The sequence below is a fragment of the Carassius gibelio genome, chromosome B9, assembly GCF_023724105.1.
Source record: "Carassius gibelio isolate Cgi1373 ecotype wild population from Czech Republic chromosome B9, carGib1.2-hapl.c, whole genome shotgun sequence".
Classification (NCBI taxonomy): Eukaryota; Metazoa; Chordata; class Actinopteri; order Cypriniformes; family Cyprinidae; genus Carassius; species Carassius gibelio.
Genome location: NC_068404.1, coordinates 31346532 through 31358943, shown reverse-complemented (window position 1 = coordinate 31358943; position 12412 = coordinate 31346532). Strand labels below are relative to the sequence as shown.

At 39.1% G+C, this 12412-nt stretch overlaps 2 protein-coding genes and 1 long non-coding RNA gene across 12 annotated transcripts in view; 2 read left to right on the top strand and 1 right to left on the bottom strand.

Moving 5' to 3' along the window:
* Positions 1–12412, top strand: part of LOC127964884 (NACHT, LRR and PYD domains-containing protein 12-like) — a 1383583-nt gene that overhangs the window by 675338 nt on the left and 695833 nt on the right. The window lies entirely within an intron of this gene.
* Positions 1–12412, bottom strand: part of LOC127964976 (uncharacterized) — a 385149-nt gene that overhangs the window by 37273 nt on the left and 335464 nt on the right. The gene's annotated exons all lie outside the window — the stretch shown is intronic.
* LOC127964903 (protein NLRC3-like) overlaps positions 1–12412 on the top strand; it is a 163062-nt gene that overhangs the window by 64336 nt on the left and 86314 nt on the right. Inside the window, exon 1 of one of the 10 annotated variants that reach the window (XM_052565402.1) lies at positions 2296–2388. The exons of 6 other annotated variants lie outside the window; for them this stretch is intronic. The gene's annotated coding sequence lies outside the window, so the exon portion shown is untranslated. Of the gene's footprint in view, positions 1–2295; positions 2389–3256; positions 3279–12412 lie in introns of those variants that run through there. 3 more of the 10 variants (XM_052565404.1, XM_052565397.1, XM_052565399.1) reach the window with 3 other exon arrangements.

Sequence of the window (12412 nt, the reverse complement as noted above, 5' to 3'; positions counted from 1 at the left end):
GCGCGAGGAGTCGGGCCCACTCCTCCTCCGGCCACGCCTCTCGGACCGCGGTGGCCTCAAACATTTGGATGTACATCTCCACGTCGTCATGCACCGTCATTCGTGGCATCAGCTGGACGGCTTGGACACGGGGGTCAGGCAGCGGCGTGCGGTGGGCGGCGGCGCGGAGGGCGGCGAGCTCACGTTCGGCGTCTCCTTGACGCGAGGCCATGTGCTCCATTATCTGCTGCTGGCGGATGCTCACCTCGGTGAGGTGTTTGAGCAGCTCATCCATGCCGGGGGAGGAGCGGCCGCCTGTAGGGACAGAGCAGATACAAATGAAAGGGGGGAAGGGAAAAAGAAAAAAAACAAGAGAAAAAAAACAAACGGGGGGGCTTTAACGGTCTCCTCGGGGGTCGGTTGTCGGTGTCCACCTCACACTATTTCCCGCATTCTCCACCAGTGTGGCGGGGTGAGGAACTACACGACAACCGATGGACAGAGAAAGTCCCCGAAGGGTGGATTTATTCAATAAGTGGTGCTCTGAGTGAAGGCGGTGCTCTCCGTGGTTCTCCAAGTCCCTCGTGCTCTCTGTGTCTGGCGTGGTGGATCCCGTGCTGTGCTCTCCTGCTTGGGGCTGACGGTCACACGCTGCTCTCTGAAACAGAGGAGGTAAGGGTTAGTGTCTTCGTCGGGAGACATTCCTCACCACTCTGCTTTCCTCCTCTGCCTAAGTAGGCGCCGCTTGACGAGCTGCAGGTGCGGCTGCTCAGCCCGTGATGAGCTAGTGCCGGTGATTCCAGTGTGTTGCCAGGGCGACGCTGACGAGCGCTCGGGACGCATGTCACAGTATGCAGTGTCTGACGTTTATAACAAACCAAACAGTTTGAAAATCGGTAGAAAATTGAGCAAGTTATGGTTATTTAAAAAGTACATGCACCATTAAAACACAATGTTACGAGTGAGCGAGCTGACTGTCACAAGATGCAGACGAGACATCTAGCCTTTATTATTTTTATCTATGGTTGTGTTTTCTGACTCGTTATAATGTTTTCCGAACTGTAATCTGTTTTCACTTCACGGTCGCTCCAGATTTGTCCCAAATGTGATATAGTGAGTTCTGCTGGAAACATGAGACACTGGAGACAGCTGCTCATCGAAACTGTGTAAATGCAATGAGAACTCAGTCCAAACATGAATAATGACATCTTTTTAGAAAACAATTACAGCTGTTTTCATGAATGTGTCATTTATGAACTGTAATCTACAAATAATGAAACAACATTAAATATAATTGTATAATTTGTATTCTTTTATTAATTTGTAGTGCTTTTTGCTTGTGTTTTTATGCAGAGATAGTCCAATTGAACACAACAAACTTTTACTTTTTTAGTATTCACGTATTAAATTTATTAAAAGTGAACCTACAAAACTGACCCCAGATCAGTTAAAAGCATATCAGACACTAACCAGCTTTAAATTCCAGCTGCGCAGATGGGAATGCTGTCACACTGCTTTTCTGTGACATTAGTGAAGTAATTTACTCTATTTACTTTCATGAAGTTTAATGAGAAACCACAGGACACAAATGGATAAAGACTGAGAGTCAGTGTTCAGAAATGTCTCGTCTATTTGTCCAGTGTTCTGTGTTCATCTCTGTGTGTTTTCGAATGTGTTTCTTCATCTGTTTGCTCTCAGTGTTTTGAACTCTACTGTGTGTTGATCAGATCCGGCCCAAACATGGCTGCAGTCTGCTTCAAACTCCAAAATGTTCTCATTTCGTGCCCCTCAGATGTTACAGTGTGTAACACCTATGGGACATGTTGTCACATTTCACTTCCATTATTTAGGGTAAATAAAGAAAAGAGTATAAACTGTAATTCTGAATCAAAACCATGTGTTTGTACTATATGTGTAAAAAGTTATGTAAATAAATAAATAAAATGACACTCTGAACCGCATTTCGGTTTACACAAACTGAGGAAGTCCAAAAGTGTTAGTTTGGTGTTGTGTTAATGTTATTATTAATGTTATAATACCAAAGACCATATACAAGGAATGAAAACACAGAGATCCAGCTTGGAAAAAAACTAAAGCAAATTGTCCATTTAAATGCAATAGTGGCAGAAGAGAGATGATGAGATACAGACAAACAGGGTAGAAAATATTACAATATTCAAATCAATCAAAAAAAAAAAAAAAAAAATAATAATAATATATATATAAATGAAAGCAGATGAATGAATGGGCGGGGTTTGTATGTTTTTGACGCCTGAGGTCTCTTGCGCATGCGCGGTCTGCATCACGAGGATACGCCTTTGTGTTGAAATCGAAAGTAAAGTCTCAATATTTACCGAATGTAACTTCCCATTTCGAAGACTTAAAAACTGGCATAAAAATCTCATTACAGTAAGTTCAATTATTAACTTTTTATTTCATGTCATATTATTGTACAATGTTTTCGTTTTTCACGTTGTTTTCATACTAAACTCGATCTGTAAACCGTTGTGAGTGACGCATGTAAAATCAGATGATAGGAAGTTCATCTTCAGGATTATAATAATCAAGCTCTTTTATTCTTTTAGTTGAGATTCATTTAAAGATTTTTTACAAATGGAATATGCAAAGGTGGGTGTTTCAAGTTGAATGATTAGCAGGATTTTACTTTTGGCAGGTGTTACAGTTTAACTGGTGTCAGTGTTAAGTTGTGTCTTCTTCGTCGTCGTCGTCGTTTATTCTGATATCATCACGTTAAATTGAAGTTTGTGTTTCAGCCTCTCCAAGAACAAAAGAACACAGTTCCTCAGTTCCGCGTTATTTGTCTTATTTTTATTTCCCCAAAAACAACAACCCAGTGAGGAAAAACAGTGTTAGCTGATCAATTCTTAATTACTGACCTGCTGCTGAATTTCATCTGAAAATAAGCAGACATGAACCTGACATCAGATTATAGAACGAACTAATTTTAAAAGGAAAGAAAAACTCAAATATGGGGCCTGTTTGAGCGACAGATGGAATATATTTGATATTTCTGATCTCTACAGATTATTGTTTTTGATTATTTTAACCAAACTATGTGTTACAGACTTTTCACTAAGAGCCTAAAGAATCATATAAACTTGTGTGAAATGCGCATCTGATGACCTCTTTAAGCTTTCTCCTTTCTCTGGAAGGAACAGACGCATGTTTGCTGACACATGATCACACACTGATCTCCTGAAATATTCAGACTGTGACTGAAGTGTAGAGCTGATGATTTTATCATCTTCCTCTTCACAATTCTCTGAATTATTTAAAGTGTAATGGATATTTTGTTATATAATAATAATTGAAGAATGAATGGATATATAGTCATGTGTGATTAGTCAAGTGTTTGATATACAGGCCTCGTGTCAGTCTGTCATTATGGAGATCAGAGAGAGATCTTCATCTCCAGATCACACCAGAGAGTCTCTGAAGAGCCACAGATCCATGAATCCTCCTGAATCCAGTGATGATCCAGTGACCTCTGACCCCAGGTGAGATATGATCAAGTGACCTCTGACCCCCGGTGAGATATGATCCAGTGACCTCTGACCTCAGGTGAGATATGTCCAGTGACCTCTGACCTCAGGTGAGAGATGATCCAGTGACCTCTGACCCCTGGTGAGATATAATCCAGTATTAGAGTCGACAGACTGAACAAGAGACTGTAAGCAGACGTTACGATATGAAGTTCACAGAGGAAATAGTGTATTAGACCTACAGCTATGGCATATAGTGATATTTAAACCTGAAACATGTACATAGACTAGACAGTAGTAGCAGTAGTTCTAGTGTTTTATCATGAAGAACAGTTAATAACACACTTACCCAGAAGTGCAGCTCAGAATCAGTATATAGTTGTTTGGCTGCTTTATAATAGTCTTGTAGAGCTGTGGTTAGTGTTCTTGTCACTAGACAGTACTTCAGTTTGTAATAGACAAATATCATTGGACAAATATCAGTATTCAGTGTGCTGGAAGTGACTGTGAAATACTATGTTATATGCCTATGTAGAGATCTGAAAGCCTTGAGCTTTTCTTTCGTATAGACACTGGGTTTTTCCTCAAGATAAATGTAGTTTGAACTATTTGTTTGGCTGCTTTATAATAGTCTTGTAGAGCTGCGGTTAGTGTTCTTGTCACTAGACAGTACTTCAGTTTGTAATAGACAAATATCATTGGACAAATATCAGTATTCAGTGTGCTGGAAGTGACTGTGAAATACTATGTTATATGCCTATGTAGAGATCTGAAAGCCTTGAGCTTTTCTTTCGTATAGACACTGGGTTTTTCCTCAAGATAAATGTAGTTTGAACTATTTGTTTGGATGCTTGACCCCTGTATGACTGAGAGTGTGGGTCAGAAAACCTCACAGCATTGCTAAGAGTTTGTTTATTAGTGGAAGACAAACTGTCTTCTGCTGGAAACCATTCACACATGTGGAGAAGGCGTCCGGATCAGATGATCATGATGTAAATGTGTTTTGGCGTCACATCTGACTGATGCTGCAGATTCTCACTTTCTGTCATCATCACTGTTTACAGCAAAAGAGTGTGATATTTCTGTGTGTTTTCTCAGGATCTGCAGTCAGAGATCTTCATCTCCTGATCACAGCTGTGTGTCTCTGAAGAGTGATAGATCCATGGGTCCTCCTCCTGCCCTCAGTGATGAAGCAGTGACCTCTGACCCCAGGTGAGAATAATCGTGTGGTGATGATTGAACTGCTTTATGGGAGTCAGAAACACACTCAATACACACAGACACTCGACACAATAAGCACACGAGCTCCTACATTACCAAACTTCAGGAGCAAAATGAAAATGTGATAAATATGTATGAAATGTCATGAAAATAGCTAATAATGTGTCTAAACAAAGTAAAAAACTTTATCCTTGATTTGAGACTTTAAATTATAAACAAACAGAAATAAAGCAGACTCATATTTTGAGTGCAGGTGGGTGAGAGAAGAGCCTACATAATCACCAATAATAATACAAATATATACTTTCAAACATACTGATAAACTAACGTTAAATATAAAAATACTGTATTTAAAACAGCTAGTTCATATATAGTCATATAACTGTCATATCGCGCGTCCTGTGACAAATCTGCCGCATCTGCACATGGAGGTTATCAGTCTAAATGTTCTGCAAAATTAGTCAACGGTGAAAATCAATAGTGAATTTATTTTAATTCCAAAATTTTAACACTTATATTGGGCATAAATAAACACGTTAAATATAAAGTATTCAAAACAGGTAAGTTGAATTGAACTGATGCATCGGTCATACAGCGCTCCGGACCGCGCGCCTCATGACGAGACCGACACACTGCCACCAAAACAAGAATGAGATGCATTCTTACATAACTGTGACATTAAACTCAGTCAGAGAGGGCTTGTTTAAAATATTGCACACATATACGCCATTCAGATTACTTGTTAAAGTGCAATGAAATACCTTATATTTGCAGAATATGAATGTTTGTTTGTGGATGGAGACTTTGTAACGGCCAAAATTACATATTTTGCATGCATCACATTATAGTGTGGTGTGCATGAAAATAATAACAACGCAGCAGAGCTAACTTATTATCCAATACAGGTTCTCACGTATAGTCCTTCTACGTCTTCACTACATAGTGTGCGTTATATTGATCAGTCTTTAAGAGAAGGACTACGTGAGAACCACTATGGATAAGTTTGCTCTGCTGCCTTGTTATTATTTTGTCTTTACTTTATTTGTAATGCCAAGAAAGAGTTAATCTCTCATGCATGAGAAGAGCGCGTTGCCGTGTACTGCAGCCATTAAATATGTAGGACACAAACTCCTCTTTTTCCAATATCTTTCATTTCATGGATTTAACGAGTTATCCGAGTCAAAGCGTTACAACTTTTTCACCGACTGTCGGCACAACCCTAGTGCCACATTTTTTTCTCCGAATGTGCAGCGCTCAGATTTACAGGATGTCAAGGAAAAGTTAATTTCAGTAATTCAACTCAAATTGTGAAACTCAATTATTAAATAAATTCAATGCACACAGACTCAAGTAGTTTAAGTCTTTGGTTCTTTTAATTGTGATGATTTTGGCTCATATTTAACATTTAGTGAATTGTTCGCCTTCTGGAAAGTATGTTCATGTACGGTAAACGTCCTCAATACTTGGTAGGGGCTCCTTTTGCTTTAATTACTGCCTAAGTTCAGTGTGACATCGAGGTGATCAGTTTGTGGCTCTGCTGAAGTGGCCTGGAAGCCCAGGTTTCTTTGACAGTGGCCTTCAGCTCATCTGCATTGTTTGGTCTCTTGTTTCTCATCTTCTTGACAATAGCCCATAGATTCTCTCTGGGGTTCAGGTCTGGTGAGGTTGCTGGCCAGTCAAGCGCACCAACACCATGGTCTTTTAACCAACTTTTGGTGCTTTTGGCAGGGTGGGCAGGTGCCAAATCCTGCTGGAAAATAAAATCAGCATCTTCAAAAGCTGGTCAGCAGAAGGAAGCATGAAGTGCTCCAAGATTTCTTGGTTAACTGGTGCAGTGACTGGTGCAAGTTTTCTAAAAACAAAATGGACCAACACCAGCAGATGACATTGCACACCAAATCATCACAGACTCTGTAAACTTAACACTGGACTTCAAGAAACTGGGCTATGAGCTTCTCCACCCTTCCTCCAGACTCTAGGACCTTGGTTCGTAAATGAAATATAAAACTTGCTCTCATCTGAAAAAAGGACTTTGGGCCACTAGGCAACAGTCCATTTCTTCTTCTCCTTAGCCCAGGTAAGATGCATCTGACGTTGTCTGTGGTACAGGAGTGGCTTAACAAGAGGAATACAACAACTGTAGCCAAATTCCTTGACACGTCTGTGTGTGGTGGCTCTTGATGTCTTGTCCCCATTTTCAGTTAATTCCTTGTGAAGTTCTCTAAAATTCTTGAATGTATTTTGCTTTACAATCATTTTAAGTCTGCGGTTCTCTTGGTTGGTTGTGCATATTTTTCTTCCAAACTTTTTCGTTCCACCAAACTCTCTGTTAACATGCTTGGATACAGCACTCTGTGAACAGCCAGCTTATTGGCAATGAATTTTTGTGAAGCATGTCAATGATTGTCAGAGACCATTTTGAAGGCTCAGGATAACTTTGCAGGTGTTTTGAGTTGATTAGCTGATTGGCATGTCCTCACATTTTGATTCGTCGAGATTGTGATTTGGTGGGGTTTTGTTAAATGTGAACCAAATCATCACTTAAAGAAATGCAGCTCAGAATCAGTATATAGTTGTTTGGCTGCTTTATAATAGTCTTGTAGAGCTGTTTCTCGTATAGACACTGGGTTTTCCCTCAAGATACATGTAATTTGAACCCTTTGTTTGGATGCTTGACCCCTGTATGACTGAGTGTGTGGGTCAGAAAACCTCACAGCATTGCTAATAGTTTGTTTATTAGTGGAAGACAAACTGTCTACTGTTGGCAAACCATTCACACATGTGGAGAAGGAGTCCGGATCAGATGATCATGATGTAAATGTGTTTTGGCGTCACATCTGACTGATGCTGCAGATTCTCACTTTCTGTCATCATCACTGTTTACAGCAAAAGAGTGTGATATTTCTGTGTGTTTTCTCAGGATCTGCAGTCAGAGATCTTCATCTCCCGATCACAGCTGTGTGTCTCTGAAGAGTGATAGATCCATGGGTCCTCCTCCTGCCCTCAGTGATGAAGCAGTGACCTCTGACCCCAGGTGAGGATAATCGTGTGGTGATGATTGAACTGCTTTATGGGAGTCAGAAACACACTCAATACACACAGACACTCGACACCATAAGCACACGAGTTCCTACATTACCAAACTTCAGGAGCACAATGAAAATGTGATAAATAATGTAAGAAATGTCATGAAAATATCTAATAATGTGTTTAAACAAAGTAAAAAACTTCATCCATGATGTGAGACTTTAAATTATAAACAAACAGAAATACAGTAAACTTATATTTTAAAATGTCTGCTTTTCTATCGCTTGAGATAAAATATGCATCTTACAACCATCTAACATGTAACAATATCCACAGCCTAAAGTACAGACTGTTATAATTCATCAGCTGTCAATCACAAGCAATCATCTGGAATAAATGTGCTCTAGTCACTGATTGTGAACTGCTGTGAAACACAAGCCTGTAGAAGAGCAACAGTGCCATGTAGTGTTGGGCGGTATGGTCATTTTTCAAATCATCATATCGTCAGACCGTGAGATCGATGATACACGATATTATCATGGATGGGTGGAGAGAGACTCTCTGTTCTTGTCATAGCATAACTATTTGGTGTTTTAAGTGCGCAAGAGAGAGCCTACAGTAGGTATACAACCAAAATGGGTATTACCGCCGCGTGTACCATCGCCGCAGGGTCGCGGTGTTAACTGCAAGTCAGCCGCATGTTAAAATCTTTTGCGACTACCGCCAGGTGGCGCAAAGGGCCGGATTGAAAAATGAATGTAATTGTAAAATTAGATTAGAGGAGGAAGTAAAACAACAATAACATTATTATATAATATTGTAACATCTTTAAAAATATTGGAAAAAAATTGCAGTGAGTTAATTTCAAAACGTAAGCTACAGTCTACTCATCAAAAATTAAAAGACCTTTACACAAAGGATCTTATGCATATATATATATATATATATATATATATATATATATATATATATACAGTCCAGCATTTAGCAATAATTCTTATTAACTCTGTCATAATTCTTGATTTTTCAAACTGCTAACACTTTGCATTTTTGAATTATACCTCATGTGTGACCAAAAATTGAGTATTTTCTGTTTCAGCTGTTTGATCGCGCTGGTGCCTTGCGCACATATTCATTGGAAACCGCAGTCTTTCATCGAGCCTTTCGCCGTGTGCAGCAGTCCACTTTGGCATATTGCTAATTATATATTTTTTTTACATCGATACTGAAACAGTGCACACTACAAAGCCTATTTTACCTCATGAATAATAGTTAAGCTTCAAATGGGCCACATTATGAATATGAAACTTTTGGATTTCTCCCTAGTGAGAGAATGAGAGAACCCAACCTTACCTTATGTTTTGCTTTAAATTATTATTATTTTTTTGTTTATAGCTAAGCCTATATTATTATATACAGCAATTATATTTATCCATTAGAATTCTATATTTTTAAGTCTTTAAGATGATTTAAAAATGTTTGATATAAAGGTTGCTGTCGCATTTTATACAGGAATTGTTCATTTAAAAATATATATTTTTTTAATTATATTGCTAGTTTCTAATTATATTGTTAACACAAGTTCATTTAGGATGAACATACACTGTAACATTTTACCCTTTTTAACTTATAAACTCCTTGAGATTTTAAAATCAGTTTAATAGTATTTAAATTCAAGTTTTTTAACCTGTTAACCTGCACCCCGACGCCCGTGTCCTCAACACCCCTCAACTCGCACGTGTCAGTGTTTACGAATATATTAAATGAAACCGGACAAATTTAATATTGACAAACTATATATCATTATAAAGATCTAAGTCTCAAGCACCGACAACAGGTCGCTGTTTTTCAATGGAAAGCTTATAAAGACAGTATTTGCAACATTAGTGTAAGCAGTACACATCAAAACATGAAGAATGAAAATGCAGTACATGCCAGATTCGTCGTAATAATGAGTAATAAACACATCCACAGCTGTAAATCCTGGTTTAGTTAGGAAGGTAAGGATCCACTGAATGACACCTCATGGAGCACATTTAGTCCAACGAAGCAATAACGTTGTAATATGGATCATAATTCATTTGTTTACGTTTCAGTTCTTCAGCGACAGAACTGTTTGTGTCTGTTATGGAATTACTCCTGCTCAGAAACTGCGACTTGGTAGTAAATAAACGGCATGGTTTTGTAGCGTACAGTCTCACAAACAGAATGAGATGATCCACAAAAAGTGAAATATAGGCGGAAGATAGTATATTTGAATTTGGCACTCTCTCATGATGGCTCGTGACGCACCTGTCAGCTGATGGAGGCGGAACTTATAGCGATCGTCTTTTCCTTTGTTTTATTTTTCAACAGTTTTTATATATGAGAGAGTGTTTTATGTTGAATGTGAATGTATCTGCATGATTACCATCTGTTTGAGTGCAAATCAGCCCAAATCAGCTCGCTATCACCGTGTAATCACAGCTATCAAAGTGAACTCGTCTATATGAATAGAGAAGTGGATTATTTACTTTATGGCACATTTGTGTTATAACCATCTGTATAAGTGGCCATCAGCACATATTTGCATTATAATTCATTGTAAATGCTGCATTTCTAGCAATCTCAGGATTATAATTAATTTATAATTAATAATTAATAATTAAATTATCTTTGTTTATTTTTCTTATTATTCTTATTTTTCTTACTCAAATTATTCTTATTGTATTTTTCTAGTGCTCAAATAAATCACTTATGACGTCTAAGTTTCCGTCTGGTTTTTTATAATTGAAAATAACTATAGAGTGGTATGTTATATTTGGGGGGGTGTAGAGAGGCTTTTCTGAAGTCTCATTTTTCATGATATCTTATTCAGATTTGAAATAGAAACTCATGAGACATGTGACTTTCAACACATTCCTTTTCTAGATTGTTCAAGGACTGATTTCATGTAATTTGATTAAAAAAAAAAAATCAGTGTGTTAAAAAAATTGTTCAAGGCACTTTAGTGTCTATTACTTTTTATATTTTTGAGCATTATCAACTCTAAGTTAAGGTAACTAAGTTAGGTAGGGCACTTCCAGCCGTGAATACCATAATGGGGGGTGCAGGCTAACAGGTAAAACAGATCAACAAACTTTAATTATACTGACAAGACTGAAATCTCTATCGGTTTAGATCAGGGGTGCCCAACCCTGCTCCTGGCGATTGACTGTCCTGCAAAGTTTAGCTCCAGTCCTAATCAAACACACCTGAAGCAACTAATTAAGGTCTTCAGGCTCACTTAAAAATTAGAGGCAGGTGTGTTTGATTAGGGTTGGAGCCAAACTTTGCAGGACAGTCGATCGGCAGGAGCAGGGTTGGGCACCCCTGGTTTAGATGTTAATTTACACATCCTTTATTTTGAGTTATTTTTAATCAGTTGTTCTTGTGATATTTCAGCAGAGCAGATGGAGAGCAAAGCATCTCTGGAGGAGTCTCCTCTGTCTTCTGTCTGAACAACATGAGCGTTACAGCTTCTCTGAATAAACATGATCGAGCAGTGAATGATGAACTACAGAGAGTCAAAGAGCAGCACAAAACCAGCATGATGAACAATTATGAGAGATTATTTGAGGGACTGAAACTCCAGGAGAATGAAAGCCTCCTGAACAGCATCTACACACAGCTCTACATCATAGAGGGAGAGAGAGAAGGAGTAAATGAAGAACATGAGGTTTTACAGATGGAGAAAACAGCCAGAACACAACACTCACAAGACACTCCAATCTACTGCAATGACATCTTTAAAGCCTCCGCTGAACCTGGATCTGAGGAGAAAGAGCAGATCAAGACTGTTCTTACTAAAGGCATCGCTGGAATCGGAAAAACCGTCTCTGTGCAGAAGTTCATTCTGGACTGGGCTGAGGGAAAAGCCAATCAGGATGTAGATTTTATGTTTGTGCTTCCATTTCGAGAGCTGAATTTGATCAGAGATCATCAGTACAGTCTTCACAGACTTCTGCTGGACTTTCATCCTGAACTTCAAGATCTGGACTCACAGATTTATGAGGAGTGTAAAGTTGTGTTCATCTTTGATGGTCTGGATGAAAGCAGAATCACACTGATGTTTTCAGACGCTCAGAAAGTTTGTGATGTGACTGAGACTTCATCAGTGGCTGTGTTGATGTCAAAGCTCATGAAAGGAGAGCTGCTTCCCTCTGCTCTCATCTGGATCACCTCCAGACCAGCAGCAGCCAATCAGATCCCCTCCGAATACATCCACCGTCTGACAGAGATTCAGGGATTCACTGAGCCTCAGAAGGAGGAATATTTCAGGAAGAGAATCAGTGATGAGCATCAAGCCAGCAGAATCATCTCACACATCAGAAGAGCAAGAAGCCTCCACATCATGTGCCACATCCCAGTCTTCTGCTGGATCTCATCCACTGTGCTTCAGAAGCTCCTGGAAAAAGATCTGAGAGCAGAAATCCCTCAAACTCTGACTGAAATGTATATCCACTTACTGCTGATTCAGATCAACATGAGGAAGCAGAAGTATGAAGAGAGAGATCCAGAGAAACTCCTGCAGTCCAACAGAGAAGTGATTGTGAAACTTGCTGAAGTGGCTTTCAAACAGCTGATGAAGGGCAATGTGATGTTCTATGAGGAGGACCTGATTGAGAGCGGCATAGACGTCACTGACGCCTCAGTGTATTCTG